The sequence below is a fragment of the Chroicocephalus ridibundus genome, chromosome 1 (genome assembly GCF_963924245.1).
Source record: "Chroicocephalus ridibundus chromosome 1, bChrRid1.1, whole genome shotgun sequence".
Classification (NCBI taxonomy): domain Eukaryota; kingdom Metazoa; phylum Chordata; class Aves; order Charadriiformes; family Laridae; genus Chroicocephalus; species Chroicocephalus ridibundus.
This window is the reverse complement of record NC_086284.1, coordinates 113,316,460-113,334,310: the sequence shown is the minus strand read 5'-3', so window position 1 is coordinate 113,334,310 and position 17,851 is coordinate 113,316,460. Positions and strand designations below refer to the sequence as shown.

The 17,851-nt window shown below is 38.5% G+C and overlaps 1 protein-coding gene across 6 annotated transcripts in view; it reads left to right on the top strand.

Moving 5' to 3' along the window:
• ROBO1 (roundabout guidance receptor 1) overlaps nt 1–17,851 on the top strand; it is a 740,954-nt gene that overhangs the window by 556,974 nt on the left and 166,129 nt on the right. The gene's annotated exons all lie outside the window — the stretch shown is intronic.

Sequence of the window (17,851 nt, the reverse complement as noted above, 5' to 3'; positions counted from 1 at the left end):
GAGAGCAGGGGATGCGTAACTGTGACTTGGGAAGACAAATGCCATCACTCCAAATGTCCCCACATCCTCCTTCTCCCCAGCTTTTAGTGCTGAGCATGATGTCATATGGTCTGGGACATCCCTTTGGTCAGTTGGGGTCAGCTCTCCTGGCTGTGTCCCCTCCCAACCTCTTGTGTTCCCCCAGCCCGCTCGCTGGCGGGGCAGGGTGAGGAGCAGAAAAAGGGGTTGGTGCTGTGCAAGCACTGCTCAGCAGCAGCTGAGACATCCCCGTGTTATCAACACTGCTTTTGTCGCAAACCCAAAACATTGCACCATACAAGCTAATATGAAGAAAGTGAATTCCATTCCATCCAGTACACTGACAAAGAATACAACACTACAGAAGGCAAATTCCCAAGGTTGCTTTGTTCATGTTTGAACACCTACATTTGAACTAGTATCATCATTACTATTTTACATTCAGCAGTTTGCATTGTTCTCAGTTGGGAACTGAAACCTTTTTATAAACGGAGCTTGAAAACTTGAATTTGAGGTTCTGGTTTGGTGCTTTCTTCTGCTTTAATGAAGTTATTTTCTATTCCAGCATCTAAATAATTTCAGTTAAAATAATACAAATTTCATGTTGGTTAAATAGACTTAAAAACTTTAGCAACAACCGTAACCATGCTACCATTTTGTTTTAAAACCAGTACTTGTTTGTAGATAAGTTCTGAAATTAGCAGTGTTGTTGAAATCACATGTATGAAATAGGGTGCTTATTTTCTCCATGATCTATATTCATGTGTTTTCTCTCCCTCACCCTCTAACTTTTTCATGAACGTCCCAGGGGGGAATGTACAGTATCACACAACCATTTGTGTGTTGAGGGCTCAGCAACTACTGAACAGTGATCTTAAAGTTCTCCATTCCTTTCCTCTGAAGTTGTTATTGATGGGTTGTCTTGAAAATGTGCTTTATATCATGTTTGCCCATGATATCTGCCTAGATCAACATTTAATTAATTTTTTCCTAACATTCTACAAGAATTTTCTATAATTATTTCATATGTATGCTGCTGTATATCTATAAAAAAATTGTGGGGTTAACATGAACAAATGCTGGTCTTTTAAAAAAATAAAATAGTAGGTATTGACTCACACCAATGGCCGTTTCATGCGGAGGTGGTAATTTGGTATGTAACAGAACCCAATTTCCCTAAAATCAGCCTACTTCAATTTCCAGAGCTAAAAGCCTAGTGTTTGATTAATTATTTTGTTTTTTTTTTTTTTTTTTTTCATTCTATTTAAGGACTGTTTTTATTAATGCATTCTTCAAACCGAGAGACAAAACATTATCGCTTTCTTGATTGCTACAGTAAGTGTTGAGATCTGAGAGGACCAGCTGTAGCAGCTGTGTTCCCCCTTGAATCTGGAAGCTAAAAAACTTTCATCTCTGTTGCTGTCTCAGCTGCCGGTCTCGGGCTGTGGCCTTCCCATAACTCAAACCAATTTCAAAGCAACGTAAGTAACCTCGTTGGAATGCTTTTGGAAAACCGCAGGAAGATTATTTTTTTTTTTTTCTTTTTTAAATAGCGCCTGTCCGTTTTAAATGCATGTTTCCATTTTAAGGTAATCTGTGCGTGAGGTCTGTTGTGAACTGACAGCCCCATCCTACAGCCAGGTTAGGAATTTTGTTGCTGGTTTTTAAACGAGGAAGAAAATGCAGTGATTCCAGCAGGGCACATGGCACGTAAAGACTGAGCTTAAGAGGCTTGTTTAAATCTTTTTAATAGTTGCATATAAGGGCACGACCTTTGAATCAGGTTGCACACAATTGTATTTCAGACACAGTTTTGCTGTAAAGAGAAGATAGCGTTCCTGAAAGACGTACAAAATAATTTATAAGTTACATTGACCCGATGGGCAGAAATGCATTAAACAATAGCAAAGCAGTGGGAGGAGAGCTTTTGAGACCTTATGGTAAGACCGTGCACTTACATGGGGGTTACTCACTTCTTGATGTTTCTGACCTCAGAGAGAACCTCAGACTTTTTAACCTCTCTTGACTGACTCCAGAGAAGTGTAAAATAATAATAATAATACAGGACTTTCCAGGAAGGGACACATTCATGCTGCTGACCTTCATCAAAACTGCGAGGAACTCATTTGTCCTTTTTTTCTGAATCCAAAATCTGGGATTTGCCAAGGTGACGAAATACAGGAGAAAGCCTCTGTCTCCCCTGCAGTGTAGCGACAAAGTGGCTTACAGCCTTGCTGATAGGAGTCTGTCAATAGGCAAGAAGCTGACTGATAACTAATCGGAATGCTAAGTCAGAGCAAAAAATTGTGGAAACTAATAATACTTTAATAGATCAAAAGAAACGATCAGACAAGGCGCTGCCTTTCTGAATTCATTCGCAAAGTAAACACTGGAAACCCCAGTTACAGGATTTTTACTGATGGAAGGACCAGTGATGACTCTCTGAAGGTTATATAATTAAATGTTTTATGGTTTAATTTTGTCTAATAATTTGCAGCAATTTATCTCAAGATGGGATCTGCATGAATTAGCTCTATCTTTTCAGGGTAGATAATGAACTTGTTTCTGTCTCACAAAGGACAGTCAGAGCTACTCCGGATTCATTGAGACGCTTCTGTTCTCAAAATAAATGCTGTCTTCTAGCCTCGCCCTGAGCTTTCTCCTGTTTGACCTGGCTCAGAGCACTGCTTTGTGCTGGAACGATCAGGGTAGTACATTAAACATTATATACATACGCATACATATCAAACATTAGCTGGGTACCAGAAGGGTTTGCTGCGTAAAGACCCCACATCCTTCCGTAGAGGTTCAGCTAGTATTGCTCCAGTCATCGCTTCTCCTCCTGTAATTGCAGCTGCATCCCGTTGCTAGCGGCTCCTTTCAGATGCATAAAATTTCTCTAAGCGGATAGCAAAAGCACGCTTGAGTGGCAGACTGTCACTGCTGACTTTCACTTTCTGGCTATTGACCCAATTAGTAGTCTCATGGTGAATTCCAAATTAAGTGGTATTTTACACCACCAGCACAGCGCTAGTAATCACTCTCTTAGGCCAGCAGGGAAAGGCATCATCCTCTTAATTTCTGGTGTCAGGGGAACTTTTAGAGTTTATGGATGATGATTTCTGTCTCTCTCCCATTTATGACTGGTAACTGAATGATTTATAGTTTATCATTTAATCTTTCTGTTCGGTAGAGGACTAATACAGGGGAAGTATATTTTGGGGGAGTAGAAAACCGGAAGAATTTAAGCATGAGGTTTCATTACTATTCTTTGAACCTTCTAAATGATTTGACCTTTATCCATAAAGCGATCGCCATGGTCAACAAAGGCTAGTATTGATTTACAGCACAGCTAACCTGTCAATTCTAAGCTCAGCCTTTGACCTTTTGTTTTGTTGCTGGAAAAATTATGGTACATGCCTGAGTCATACTGTTCAATAGGTTTTTTTCTATATTCAAAAGGCCAAAAGGCTCATTTTAAATAAATCAGCCAGTTTAATAATCTAGGTGGCGGGAGAAAGCAAATTGTCCATAATTAAGAAGTTCAGGAAACCTGACTGCCAAAAATATTTCTCAGAATTAAACAATGAGCTTTTTCAGGAGACAGTAAATGTGCGTGTTTCACAACGGATAGCTGCCTTCCGTTATCACATGCACTTTTCTTCCCCCTTGTTTGTCTTTTAACTCACATCTGTACCAAGTTGGGGGGGGGGGGGGGGGAAGTGGGAGACAAGATCCTGATTGCTGCATTTTTCATGTTTTGAGCTTCCTCTTTTTTAATCTTGCTCGCAAACAGAACAGCGCTGAGAGGGTCTGTTTCCTTCCCACTACTTCATAGGGAAAGTATATGTTTGCTCTCTTCTGTGGAGCAAGGTATACCGCTTCACAGCAACTTTAACCTCAAACCCATGAAAGATGCAGGGGTTTTTTTGCCAGGATATCAGCTCAGGGAGATAGTGTTTACATTGTTCGGTAATATGGCTTATGTAAGTGAAATGTGCTGACTGACCATTTAATTGTGCAGATGGCTTCTTTTCTTTGGTTTGTCTTTATTTGGTTTGTTTGAAATGGTTTGTAAAAAGCAGTTAATGGAACTAATCTGAATGAATTATAGTCCTTGCCCATGTGCTCCCCCCCTCTTCCCCCCCTCCCCCCAAAAAAAAATGAAAAATAGTTTTGTACATTGAATACCAGTTGTTTATTTCTGCAAAGTAGGTTACAGTATTATCATTGGGGATGTATGGATATATAGCATTATGCATATAATAATCATCACAGTCTCAAAGCTTATTAACTTTTTGTTTATGATTTTAGTGTAACATTCCACATTCAATAATGGAAAGTACTTCCATTAAAATGTGTGTAAGATTTTGAGGGAATGCAAAATGTTGCTAAACAGCATTTAGAACAAACTTTAACTTTTATATTTTGAAGAGAAGAACGTAATTGGGTTTTAGAGAAGACAAAAGACTTAACTGTTAGGGTTCTGAACTAGGTTGTAGTTTCTTCTTCTGAAACAATAGAAAACAGAGCTGTCCCACGTCCCTGCCAGACACCACTTAGAGTTTATATATGCTTCAAAAAAGCAAAAGGATTGACTATAAGGAAAAGCTCAGCAAGTTCCCTTTGTTACCCTGGATGTTTTTACGTAGTTTATGTGAAATAAAATGCTCTTTTGTTTCTTTTAAGCTGGATGGCAAACTCTTCTTACGTGTCACAGGTAACTGCTATTACCCTCAGGTCTCTGAAGCAAAGAATATTATTTTTATTGAACAATGACTCTGTCATTAAAGCAGTGTTCCGAATATCCAGGCATCCTCCTGGCCCCCACCCCAGATTGCCCATCCATAGATATAGATATGCTTGCAGCTTCATTTTCATCTGGGACTCGGGCTAGGTCTGTATGATAGGGAATCAGATACGCTTGCAGGAACACACAGCTGTATCAAAGAGTTTGTCAATACTAACCTCCTTTTAATGATCATTCATTTGGAATTCCAAATTCAAATTGATGCTTGGAACTTGTTTCCATGACTACAGTTGCAGTTGTCTGAGATGGGTAATATTTGATGCCTATTTATGTCAGCAATTCATGTACTGGAAATATGTAGATAGGTGTAAATTAATATCGTTTTAGATTCTCCTTTATGCAAAGACTGGAACAGAATATCATGACAACCCAATATATAACTAGCAGGCATGATGCTAGAAGACAATGTGAGGATATGTAGTTCTGAGCAGTATTAATATACTGAAAGGAGTCATATCTAGACTTGGCTGATTTGGTTGGGCAGGCAAACTCCCTCGTTCTACTTACCCCAGGGAAAACAGATGCCAATGCAGAGGAAGAGCTTTAATAATAGCAGTAGATTTGCCATCTGTCACCTTGCTGGACAAATAATCAAGGATTAAAGATTTAACGCCTGAGAGGGATTTTTTTTTTTTTTTTTTAATTTCTGTTCTGGATTTTGTATGTAAATCCCACTATAGTGGAGTTTATTGTACTTACATTTTCCTACGGAGAGCAACCTTCAACAATCTTCTCCCGAAATCCCACCTTTTGTAAGCAGCTTTGGAACACACGTAGTTATCAAGGGGTGCACCGTAGTAGAGATAGCGTTTGATTCCTTTGCAACTAGATTTGTGCCTCTTCATTATTTCCCTGGAATGAAAAGAAGAAAGAAATCGAGTGATCATTACTATGTGTTGCTACAGAACGTGAGATCTGAAAGCATTGTTTCAAGGAGTCTGTTAGTTGCTGGAATTAAATGCAAAGGTACACTTAGAAATAAAACCCAAACACCTCTTGTGCTGTAGTTTTCTATGACCTCTTTGTGTGATAAGTTTCAGGAGTTTTAACTTGCTGAAAGTTTAGACAATACGTTTGGAATGTGGGTGTTAAAGATGGTTCTTGCTTTTGGGAGGGGCGCCTGCCCCTCTATAATTTATCTACACTGCAATAAACAGGTGCTGTAGTTTAGTCATTTCAATTGCTAAATAGAGAAGGGAAACAGGAGGAGAAGAAACTGTACGCAATGCGTGCGGTGTATGATACCAGGCACAGCGCAGGTAGGTCTATGATCGGAGATCGTAGATGGGTAAAGTAAAAACAGCCAGAGGGAATATAAGCTAATAATGAAAGAAGTAAATGGTAAGTGACGATGACAGCCCATCAGCAGCCTAGCAATTTTTGAGTTCTGCGTAAACATTGCAACAGGACAATTTTGATAAAACTGCTTTGTGACTTGTGGGAAGCCTTACTGTTACAGGGATGCTATTTAGAAATCACAGAGTTAGTCGTCTGCGGGGAGAAATGGAGTAAAGGAAATATTGATTAAATGGAATATAGACAGAGGGGTAAGATGTTAAGGGGCCTCAAAAGTTAAGGTTATCATTTTAAGGTTATCATAGAGAATAGCACTTGAACTGTTGTTGTCATAATAAAACTGTAAATATGGTCTACGTGTGCGCCCTTCAACTGTGTGACTAAACTCACAAGGGGATAAAGAGGGCCGAGTCTTTCTAAATATCTGATTCCAGTTGTGAAACAGGTTGTGGGACAGGTTCCAGTCTCAAAGAATAATGAGATTGAAATTCTGTCATTTTTTTCAGTCTCAGTTAAGAAGTACTTTGTTTTTCTTTGCCAGAGACATGATGATATGCCATTGACTCTTTTTGACAGTGTTTAATTAAATGAGTGTAAAAACCTCGGAAACAATTTTCCTATCATGTTCTGTGTCTTTATAACATGGAAGCCTCCCAAGTTATGTGTGTAACTTTTTCACTAACTTTGCAGACGTTTGGAGTGGAGGAAATGTCATGGAAGTGTAAGAAAGGTATGCAGAACAGGAGCGGCATCCTTCTGTCTGAAACAAAACATATTGGTTAGCGGTGCTTACAATTTTGATGATATGCTTTTCCCAAGAGAGACAGCACTGGGAGTTCCTCATAATTCCTTCAGGGGCCTTGGGGAGAACAGAGTTGCTTGTGTTGCCTTCAGCCTTCTCATAGCTCTGACCCTTCAGTCAATGACTGTTCTCTCTGGTCACGGGTGTAGTCAGCCAGGAGGTCTGACTATTCCCTGATACACAGCTCATCAAATGCTTTTTTATTTTCTTTCATTTCCCCTTTGGCTCTGTAACATCAGAATATCTTCAGAGAGAGGCACTGAGCACTAAAGGAGATGGTACAAACCTCACCTTTTCTGCAGTTGCCACGTAGAGAGCGAGGGTTCGCAAACAAGATGGGAAGGGACTTCAAAAAGGGGTTTGCTTTTCCAAACTGTGTGAAATATAAACTAACCGATAAGAGTCCTCTGATCACGTTGCCTAATCGATTCTTTGATGTTTCAGTGCTTCAGCAGCTCAGTGTCTCCAGTTCTTTGTCTGTGATACAAAACTGTTCCTAACAAATGGAAATGTTTTGGCATAGCTGAAGCGAGTGGATTTGTTATTACACTATATAGGTAAAAATTAACAGTACTCATGCAATGTTCACTTGACCTTCACCGTAGTATACACTACGAATTTTATACCCCTAAAAGTTGATAGCTTTGCAGAGGGTATCATCTCTCTTGCTTTTATGGCAAAAAATCTCTTTCTTTGCTTTCAAGGTATTATTTACAAAGTAATTTACAGCTTCTTGAGATTGACGGAACCAATATTTTCAGTTGTACAGTTGTGTCATGAGATGAATACATTATAATTACAGTCTTAATTTCACTCAGATGAAGATAATACAAAAATTAGCTATTGTACATGCTGTTGGCCTTCCCTGATGTTATCAAATAGCTTTGAGAATATTTAGTTCACAAGGGAGTAGCTGGTTGTGAATTAGTCAGCATATTAATACTTCCCTTAGAAAGAGACAGGATTCTTTTTAATAATAATAATAATATGTGTACAGGTTGTCTGTCTTTGAAAACTGGGATTACAGGCCTCAGCTGGGATGTTCGAGAGGACAAGTAGACTCCTCTGGAGCTACTAGCCTCATTTTGCCTAGAATTTTCTTTTCTCCTTTTTTTTTTTTTAATTACTGGGCTTTAAATTTACTGTATGCAGAAGAATTAAGGAGTGGGATTTTCAAAAGGCTCGTCAGTGGCCTAATCTGTACTCAGTGAAGTTAGTGATAAAACACTCAAAGCTGGATTTGATAGGATTAAGCCGATTTACACCATCTGTGAATCTGGCCCCCATTAACTTCAGTGGTAGCAGATTTAACCAACATTGAGAGCTTTTGAAAACCCCATCCTAATTTGGTAGTAAATACTCTGACTGTATAAACAGTAGAGATTAAAGAGGAGTTAGAAATAAATCAGGTATTTCCAAAGCGTTAGTATAAGTTTCCCATTTTCCTTTGTATTTACATCTCCTTTTCTGTCTTACTTCTAGTATATTGTGTACATGATGATGTGTAGATTTTTATTTTATTTTTTTTACTACTGTTGTAATACTATATCCAATCACAGGCAATCTCAAACCACAAGGTTAGAAACAGGTTTTTTTCTGTGGAGCCAAATACACAAATAAATAGATGTTTAGGTTTCATGGTGTACGTTTTGTACACTTGTTCTTTTGGAAGAGTGGGCCAGGGGGCGGAGGAAACAGCACAATTTCACTCTAAAAACCATGTATCATATTTGGTTACTTAATTATTATTACAGCAGTAGGTAGTATCACACAACCACACAAAGCTAACTTGCTTTCTTTGTGTATACGTATGTCTGCATATTTCTGTGTGTATGAGTGTATATGTATTTATGTATCTGTTAGACATAGCTCAGCTATTTCTATTTTCTGCGTCCGTTTATGTTTATCACTCTACAAAGTTTGAATAAGAGCATGCATTTTACAGCAGTACTTAAAGGACAGGTGGTATGTCATAGGCAATTGAGTGAAAGTCATTTTGATTTTTGGAATAGTCCTAATTTCTTCAACTGAAGACTAAGGTAAAATGATTAAATACTTAATTTCATTGTTCTCCTGTAGAAATATTTGCTGAATTGATAAGTAGTCAAGCAATGTAGTTATTGCCTATTTCACCCTTTGTACTCAAATATTTTGTGTTTGGGGTGGTATAAAGTACGTATTTTGAGTTATTCTTTTAACTCACAAATATTTTGTATTAAATTCAGAGAAGAGGGTTTTCCACATGTTTGGAATCGACTACTGCCAAAGCAGTTCAATACAGACAAGGAGCAAAAATAATATTCCAGTTTGGCAATTTCAGAGCCTTTTCATCAAATCGGCATGGCTTTTACATTTTTGTATCTAGGATTAGAATTTATCTTGAGATATCTGGCATTGACTGGAGGGGTCAAACAGCCACCACCAACAGATTTATGAAAAATATTATGGTCATTGTTCTGCTTTCATTTGCACCCAAGTTACTTGTTTGATAAAGAAGAAAGTACCTTGCTGTAGACAGCCTTTATAAGACACACGGCATAAACAAAGCCTCCATCAACACTTCAATTCTCAAAGCCGTAATTGAGATTTTAGGAACAAGACTCTGCTTGACTGTAACCAGAGTCAAATGCGTAAAACTCCCCTCAGCTCCTTGAACACTTAGTCATTAAGGGACTTGGAAGATGAGCTCTGTGTTTTCTCAAATGAGAAATGTAGATCTTTTTGCACCTTGAGCAAATTCACTTCTTTTGGTTACTTACTGTATTCTGGTTTAATCTTGATTTCTTCAGCAAAAGTATACAGGAATGATAAAGCTGGAAGTTCTTGAAATAGATTTTTTTTTTCAGATGCTATTGCACTAAGAGATAGAGTAATTTTACTGCTTTAATCCAAGTTTGCTGTATTTTTTAATAATATAAATTTCCAAATCATTGACACAGCAGAAATTCTCCATACTTAAAAATAGATTTGGAAGTTTACTAAAATATAGGATGAGGTATTGATACAATTTTTTGCATATAGCTAAAAAAAAAGGTAGCAGTGCTATGACTAAATTGTTTTTAAACTAATAGTTTTTAATGGGTTGTACATCAGTGTTTTAGTTCAGCAGTTCTATGAAACTATATCTGTAATCTTAAGAGGATATTAATATTACAAGTATTAAACGTGACTGAAATAATTTTCTCCTATTCTCATTTCCTATTGTTAATGTCAATTGCTTGATTATGGTTAAAATGAAATACGGATTAAGATAAAAAAAAAACCTTGAATAGCATTTTGTATGTCTGCGTGATGGTGCACAGTGCAGCCAGCAATGATTGTATTGTATGGCCATAAAATAATCTGTATTCTCTTGGAGATGGTAGAATTATTCTTGTGGACACAGTACTGCAGTGATGAGGCACTTTCTTGCCTTCAAGACTCAAACTGGCATCTCTGCGGTGTGTTATGCTGAGGGCTTGACAGGGCCATTTGATTCAGGCCTAGTTTATGGGTATCTCCTGCGTAGTTTTCCTGAAAGACAGTCTAACATGCAGAAGAGGCAATTAATGCTTTTACTCAAATCTGATATTCCATTATTATTCAGTCCTTTTGCTATACATTGTGAATATGAGTGAGGTTTCGGTCCAAAGGCTCTTGTTAGTAGACTTTAGAATAGATCTGAATTTAAACTTTGTAACAGAAGATGCCCTTTTGAGGTCCAGTTGTTAATTGATGCTGAAGATGTCAAACTGATAAGTTGAAACATTCGTCTTCAGAAAAACACAATAAAACTGTCCTGATGTATTGCTTTTAATTAGGAGAAATGGAAAACTGGGCTAGGTAGATATGGACCGTTGTATGTATAATTGCATCGAAAGGGACACAAATTTTCCTTGTCCAGTCCTTTTCTCATTTCATTTGCTCATTGAAACTCGGCATCATTTACAGCACATAAATAACACAAAGTACTTAGATCATTAAACCCAAAATGTTTTTGCTGCGCTGTTGGTCTGATGATGTTTTTGAAATGTCAAGAATATCCTGCATTTATATAATGGTACCTTCTGTTTGCCTTAGACTCTGTCACTGTGGATGGAGCTGAGCTTCTTACAGCTACAGAGGAAGGGGTTGGGAAGAGAAGTGGATCAGAGATATTTCCTGCCTCTCCATGGTGGCTTTAGAGGAGCATCATGGAAAGCTTTCCTAACATTAGGGTTGTACGTTGGAGCGCTCTGTCCTGATACCAAAAATTCTTCTGTTAAAACACCAAATCTACAGGCAGTAAAAGGCAAAAATACTGTTCAAAGAGGAAAACCGAGTTCTGATGGCTGTTTCCTGATTCCTTTCCAGTGTATGGATAGGTGTGCTTGTAACCCCACTTAATTTCTGTGTAGTCTGTGATGCTCAGGTAGGCCATGGGGCTATTGTGATTAGTGTATGTTTATGTTGATTTGTGAGCTAACTACTGCCTAAAAGCCTTTTTTGCCTTTTTCTTGCTGGAAACACTGGTGTAGACTCTTCTGGCTCTAGCTGCTCATTTTCACAGAACTTGTAGGAGTGTAATTATCTCAAAGACTGTAGCCTGATCTTAAATTTGGTTGAAAATTACTGTATTCCACAAAGTTATTAGAAGGAGACAGGTAATCTCTCCATATAAACCTTGCTTCTTTAGGAAAGCTACTTCTATTTGAAAGCATCACTCACACAACACTGAATCTTTCAAATCTCTTTATGTCCTGCAGGTATAACAGGTAGGAACTGTGTAGGAACTTGTTTTTACAGAGAGCATCCTGTAGGGTGGAAATATCCCCTGCAGCAATGGCAATATTTTAAAACTCCAGTATTGAACAGTTCTGCCTTGTATACGTTTCTGTAGTGCCTTTACCATTGAAGTGTCTCTAAGTACCATTGAAGTGTCTCTAAGTTACGCATTAGGCAAAATTACAGTGTTTTTCTTATTCGTTTTAGGGAAATAACGGCGTAACAAATACTGTATTTGACTCTGTTATTCTTATTAATTCCTTTTTATCACATATTAGCAACAAAGAAGAAAATGCACAATGAAAACACATACTGTGTTTGGGTGAAGAAGGGCCTCATTGGAATTGCCCTCAGAATCTAAGCAGGGAGCTATATTTGTCAAGAGCTAGCTTTTTCAGGTAACTTGGACTCTACCAATCGCATAAATATTTTCAGTTTAGGCCTATTTGTCTAGTCCTATGTTTTTCCATTATCGTACTACTGATGTTTTGGGACTTTGTAATCATGCACCTGCACATATGCGCACATGCATACGCAAATCTGAAGTGGAAAGATATATTCACTGTGATAGTGACTAGCAACGTGAGGAAAGTCTTTGGAATTCTCACCCCTGCCAGTCTGCTGCATTACATAGCTCTCTACATAAAACTTGTTAAACCTTTCAATATGGTGATTTTGCAAACTATTGTGAAACCTCTGAAATTAGCATTTAACATCTGTTAACTTGCTGACATATCTCCACGTTCATCCAGAATAAATGAAACAAAACCTGAGTGAAAAGGCAAAAAAAAAAATAAAAAAAATCAGTCTCCTGTCTGCAGATACTATCATGACAGACAAAACCAAGTTTACTTGGAGTCATTGCAAAGAATTGTGGGATGCAGTTCATGGAAACTGAGACTGCCTCTATCAATGACTTATTTGTTAAAAACATTTATAGTTTTAGATTAGTTTTTTCAATTTATGATTCAAAGTAAAGACAAGAAGACCACTTAAAGAAAATAGCACAGAAGTCACAGTTTCTGCATTAGACAATACCAAGGTTTAATTCATTCTATGGCAGCATTTTGGGGATCGAGATTTGTTAGACTGTTCTTCTAATCCATACCTCCAGAAAGAACAAGCCTCAAGGGATCATCCCATTGTCTTCCTGACAGAAAATTCCAACTTTAGAAGAATTAAAGTTAAGCAAATCAAAAGCCGAGGTTTTGACACTTGAGAATATTATCCTACATAATTTTGCTCTTCATACTTTGCATGCGAGTCAGAGGAGGCATGCTTTGTAATAGGATGCAGGAGTTGTGAGATAACCTTTCTTGAACCATTCACATCAAGTCTGCTTCCAAATCTTACAACAGATAACTATGTCCAAGTAAAACTTCTCAGCAGTGTTTCAGAAACTGAAACGTGTCTGATATATTACTAAGTTACAGGAAAGGAATTTTTACATAATCAAGGACTGTTATCGTGTCTCCCTTTCAGTCTTATCCATTCTTTAGAGCACTGTTGCTCTTTTTCCTCTGAGGACACATCCAGACTTTCTGGTTATTCTTTTCTGGTCTCCTTTTAACTCTGTAGAGTTAGCTGACATCTTTTCTGAAGTGTGATGGCAGCAAAGCTCAATCTCCAGCTAAACCCCTGCCAGAGTGATTGGTTAAAGTACTTAAGGAGTTTCAGGAGACGACCAAAGCTTTTGAATTTCTGACAAAGTTGGATTAAATATGGATATATTTAATGAATTCTTTAGTTGAGAAAGCAGTATGGGTAGGGATTTGGGGGAGAGAGATGAAAGGTGCTATTATTTTTATAAAGCTGGGGGAAGTTTCTTGTTTGTGTTGGTCTTCTTTCTGATATTCTTCTATGATCTATTACTTTTCAAATATATTTTGTTAATTAATAGGTTCCTAAATACATGTAAGCATATCTGAATAATACCATAGCTGTTAAATATTGCCACCTGCTTATGTCAGAATTTGCGGAGAATTTATGATTAGTGGGTCACTGACACCTAGGTCCATGAGCACATATGTAGGAAGATGCCCTTAGAAATAGAGGTTCCTAAAGGTTTCCCGTTTTCTTCTTAATTTTCTCAAGTTCTAATGTTGCTCACTCTGTGATGCAGGTACTGCAGTGCTCTCCCTTAGGTCTTCTACAGGTGATGTACAGGACACTTGCTGATAGCCAAGCCTATTTTACCCAGTGGTTCAATAAAGAGAAGTTTTGTTCATAAATCTACAGACACAAAGCCAGATGACTTCTCGTGATGCCCAGATTGTTGCAAGTTTTAAGACCAGAAGAACGGTGGGTGTGAGGCAGAGTTTCCGGGGAGCTGGGTTTGCTCAGCAGAACGCGTCATTTAAACAAGGTGATAAACTAACTATAAGTAAGCTCATCCCATTGCCTCCTATGCTTTATTTAATGGCATTCCAAAAGTAGTAAAAGCAAATACCTTTTGTCTTTTAATTAATCAGTCCTTTCTGTTGCACCTGAATTCCTAATAAATACTTAAGCTTTCATAGCACTGAATATCTTTAACACAAAGTTATGATGTATCACTGCTCTCTTCAAAAATGTTTAATTTGACTGTCTGGGTAAGTTGAAATACTGGAGATTAATACAGCATTAAAAATACAATGAAATGGGCATTTCCCAATCGGTTAAATACAGGCAACTTGGAATTCTTAAGTTGGTATAATTAATCTGTTAGACATATTGCCTCTGTAATACTCAAGTTATATCATTTCCCAGTAGGATTTTTATGTAAAAAATTATTGCTTTATAATTTAACTGTAAGTGCTCCCTGTAGAAAAATTAAAATGTGGTCTTGTAATCTAAACAATGTAGATTACTGTTGTGTAGGCTTAGTTCAGTCTTCCTTGTATTTCTGCACTATTCATAAATTGATTGTGAAGCATATGACAGCAAATCACTTTTTTAAAAGTAAGTGGACAAAATTTTGCAAACAGTAGTAATGTTTGCTCAGGGAACTTTAATTTCTATTCACTAGAACCTGTCCACACAAAGTCACTGCTTTGTGACTGCCTTTCTGGCAATTTAATGAACAGAGTTTTTCCTACCTTTCTTTAGAAAGGCAAAATGCTACAGTTTTCCTAACTGCCAAATTAAAGTACAGAGATTTTAGTGAGAGGCATATTGCCATTATCTGAGTGTAGTTAAAAATACGAGTAACGTAGCCTTTCATAAAGAAATAAAACTTTATACAAACTATTTAGCTGTTTTGTATTTAGCTATAGCAACAAAAACTGTGACCCAAACTGTTGACATTCTCGTTGTTACTGATTTTATTCTATTCTTTTCCACTTCCATTAATCTCTCCATATACACAATTTAGTAAACAGTCTACATAGACAGACTGTAAATAGGACAGCAAAGCGGATGAATGACCTGGGTTTTAATCCTCATTACAGCTTAATTTGTTTTATTGAAGATGATTTTTGACCTTGATTTTTTTTTTTTTTTTTTTTTTTTAGCCACATATTTAAAATCTTCTGGCGTGGGCAACATATCAAAAATATATTTTGCTTTATTAATTTATCATAGTGACAAGGAAAAGATATGTGTACCTTGAACCACTGGGCCAGTATAAAACTATGTTCCTGGAAATGAAATACTGTAATTAGAATTCCTTGGAGACAGCTCTTTTTAACTTCATGTTACAAGAGAATGACTTCAAAGAGTTGTGCTACTTCAGCTGATAGTGGAGCAACTCCCTAAGGCGATCTCAGTTAGACAGCTCAGGGATGGTCATTCAGTAGTAGATAAGGGAGTCTGTGGAGTTAATGAGTAATTCTGCCATTTAAAAATGCATTGCATTTTTATTCATTGATGAAAATTACAGCTTTGACATCTTAGTTAAAAGTTGAGTCGGAATAGGGAAATGGTGATGGTATTGTAAGAATGATCAGAGGTGATAATGTCATACCACTGGCAAGTAAGCATTTTAAAATTAAGTGCTTTTCCTTCCAAAGGCTCACAGAGGAGAGAAACTTCTTAGATCATCCCATCACCAATGCAGTTACTTCCCAAAGGAGAGTAATTAAGTTAACGTTTAGATTGCTTTAACATTGGTGCATCTTTCAGGTCACTGGAGCGGCTTTCCACAAGCTAATTGTACATTATTTTATAGTTCCACTGTCACCCTTCCCCCCCTCCCTTTTTTTTTTATTTCAATTTCCTGTGGTTTATTTGATTCTCTTGCCTTTATGTAGAAAGCCTATTTGGAGAATGACCATATTCCAACATACCACTTCTGAGCTACAGTAAGTAACTGCATCAGTAAGAGCAAGAGATGGTCCCTGTGCGCAGTGTGTAGCCCCTAACAGGCTGCCTCATGTGGGTGGAAAGTCGTGTTGGGTGTGGGCTGCCAATGTTAAAGAGAGTGCCGGCATGTGAGGTGTTGATAAGCCGCCCAGTTCAGACAGTCTTTGACTGGTGGCATGTCCACATGGGCAGGGCCAGGGCTGAGGACTTACACCCACAGTCAAGCCTAAACCTTATTCTTTCTCTTGCCGATGCTTTTGTTCAGACAGCAGGTTCCCTTTCTCTGTGCTCCAACGTATATCAAAAAAGTTGATATGGAGTTGGAATACAGTGTCCAGCTTTGGAGTTCTCAGCACAGGAAGGACAGGGACCTGTTGGAACGGGTCCAGAGGAAGGCCACAGAGATGATGAGAGGGCTGGAGCACCTCTCCTATGAAGACAGGCTGTTGGAGCTGTTCAGACTGGAGAAGAGAAGGCTCCGGGGAGACCTTATAGCGGCCTTCCAGTAGCTAAAGGAGGCTTACAGAAAAGATGGGGAGGCACTCTTTATGAGGGACTGTGGCGATAGGACAAGGGATAACGGTTTTAAACTGAAAGAGTGGAGATTTAGATTAAATATTAGGAAGAACATCCTTACTATGCAGGTGGTGAGGCACTGGAACAGGTTGCCCAGAGAAGTTGTGGATGCCCCATCCCTGGGGGTGTTCAAGGCCAGGCTGGATGGGGCTTTGAGCAGCCTGGTCTAGTGGGAGGTGTCCCTGCCCATGGCAGGGGGGTTGGAACTAGATGATCTTTAAGGTCTCCTCCAGCCCAAACCATTCTATGATTCTATGATATACTAAGCATCAGTCAGTGTCTAGATCTGAGAAGCAGCAGGAAAAACCTCTGGATGGAAAGGATGGCTTTTGGGCTGTAGTGGCTCTCAGAGGATCACCTGTCACTGCTGCAGAGGCTGGCACACAGCACGGGGAGTTAACCTGGGAGAACAAGTTATCTTGAGCTGTTGGTTTCCCCAGTGTTGCTGTTCGCCTGGGCAAGGTCTCCTTCGAAGCAGCCCGCCTTTCCCTGCAAGGCTGGTGTTGCTTGTCGCGGCTCCCCATCCTTCTGACAACTGACTAGGGATGAGCTGCCTGCAGCTGCCCGCCTGGTGCCAGCCCACTAATAACAGGAACAGGAGTGGAGGAGGAGGAAGGGGTTTTGTAACCCCGTGGGCTTTGGGGCATCTATTTACACAGCACGTAGCACTGAGTCAGCCCAGCCTGGCTCTTCTCTGGCCTTGCAGCATCTGGGGGGCTCCGTGTTTAATAATGTATGCAAGTTCAAAGCTTCAGTTTAAAGTTCAAAGCTCAGTGTGACTACCAGTGTAAATAAGGCGACTAAACTTGCACAATCTAAATAGACCCTCTCTTTTCTGCCCTTGATACCCAGAGACAGTTTCCAGGATAGTTCCATTTCATGTTGTCTTAGCAAAGGGAAAAGTTCGTATGTCTGCATGCTTCTGTATAAACTGTTCCTCTAAGTCTTTCAGTATGTTTTTTATTGCTGCCCTTAAATTCTCATCTGTCTGTTGAGATGCTTTTGAGTTATTGTGTGGAATATTCCCTCTGTAACACACCCAGCACTATATTAAAGAGATTATAAAATCTTTATATTACATCACAGCAACTGTTTTGCATGCATTTATTAGAAATCAAGTGTAATTACATTTTGTGTTAATGGGAAGGAAAGCGCATACCTGTTAGTAGGTATTTGAAGTGATAAAATTCCCTTGGTCTTTAATGGTAGTATTATTACTCTAAGCTGTTCCACAGAACTGTAGAATGGTAAGCTGCATGATGTCTGAATGACTCAATGACAAATCAGTTAAGTAAGTAACATTTATTCCTATTTAAAAAATACTG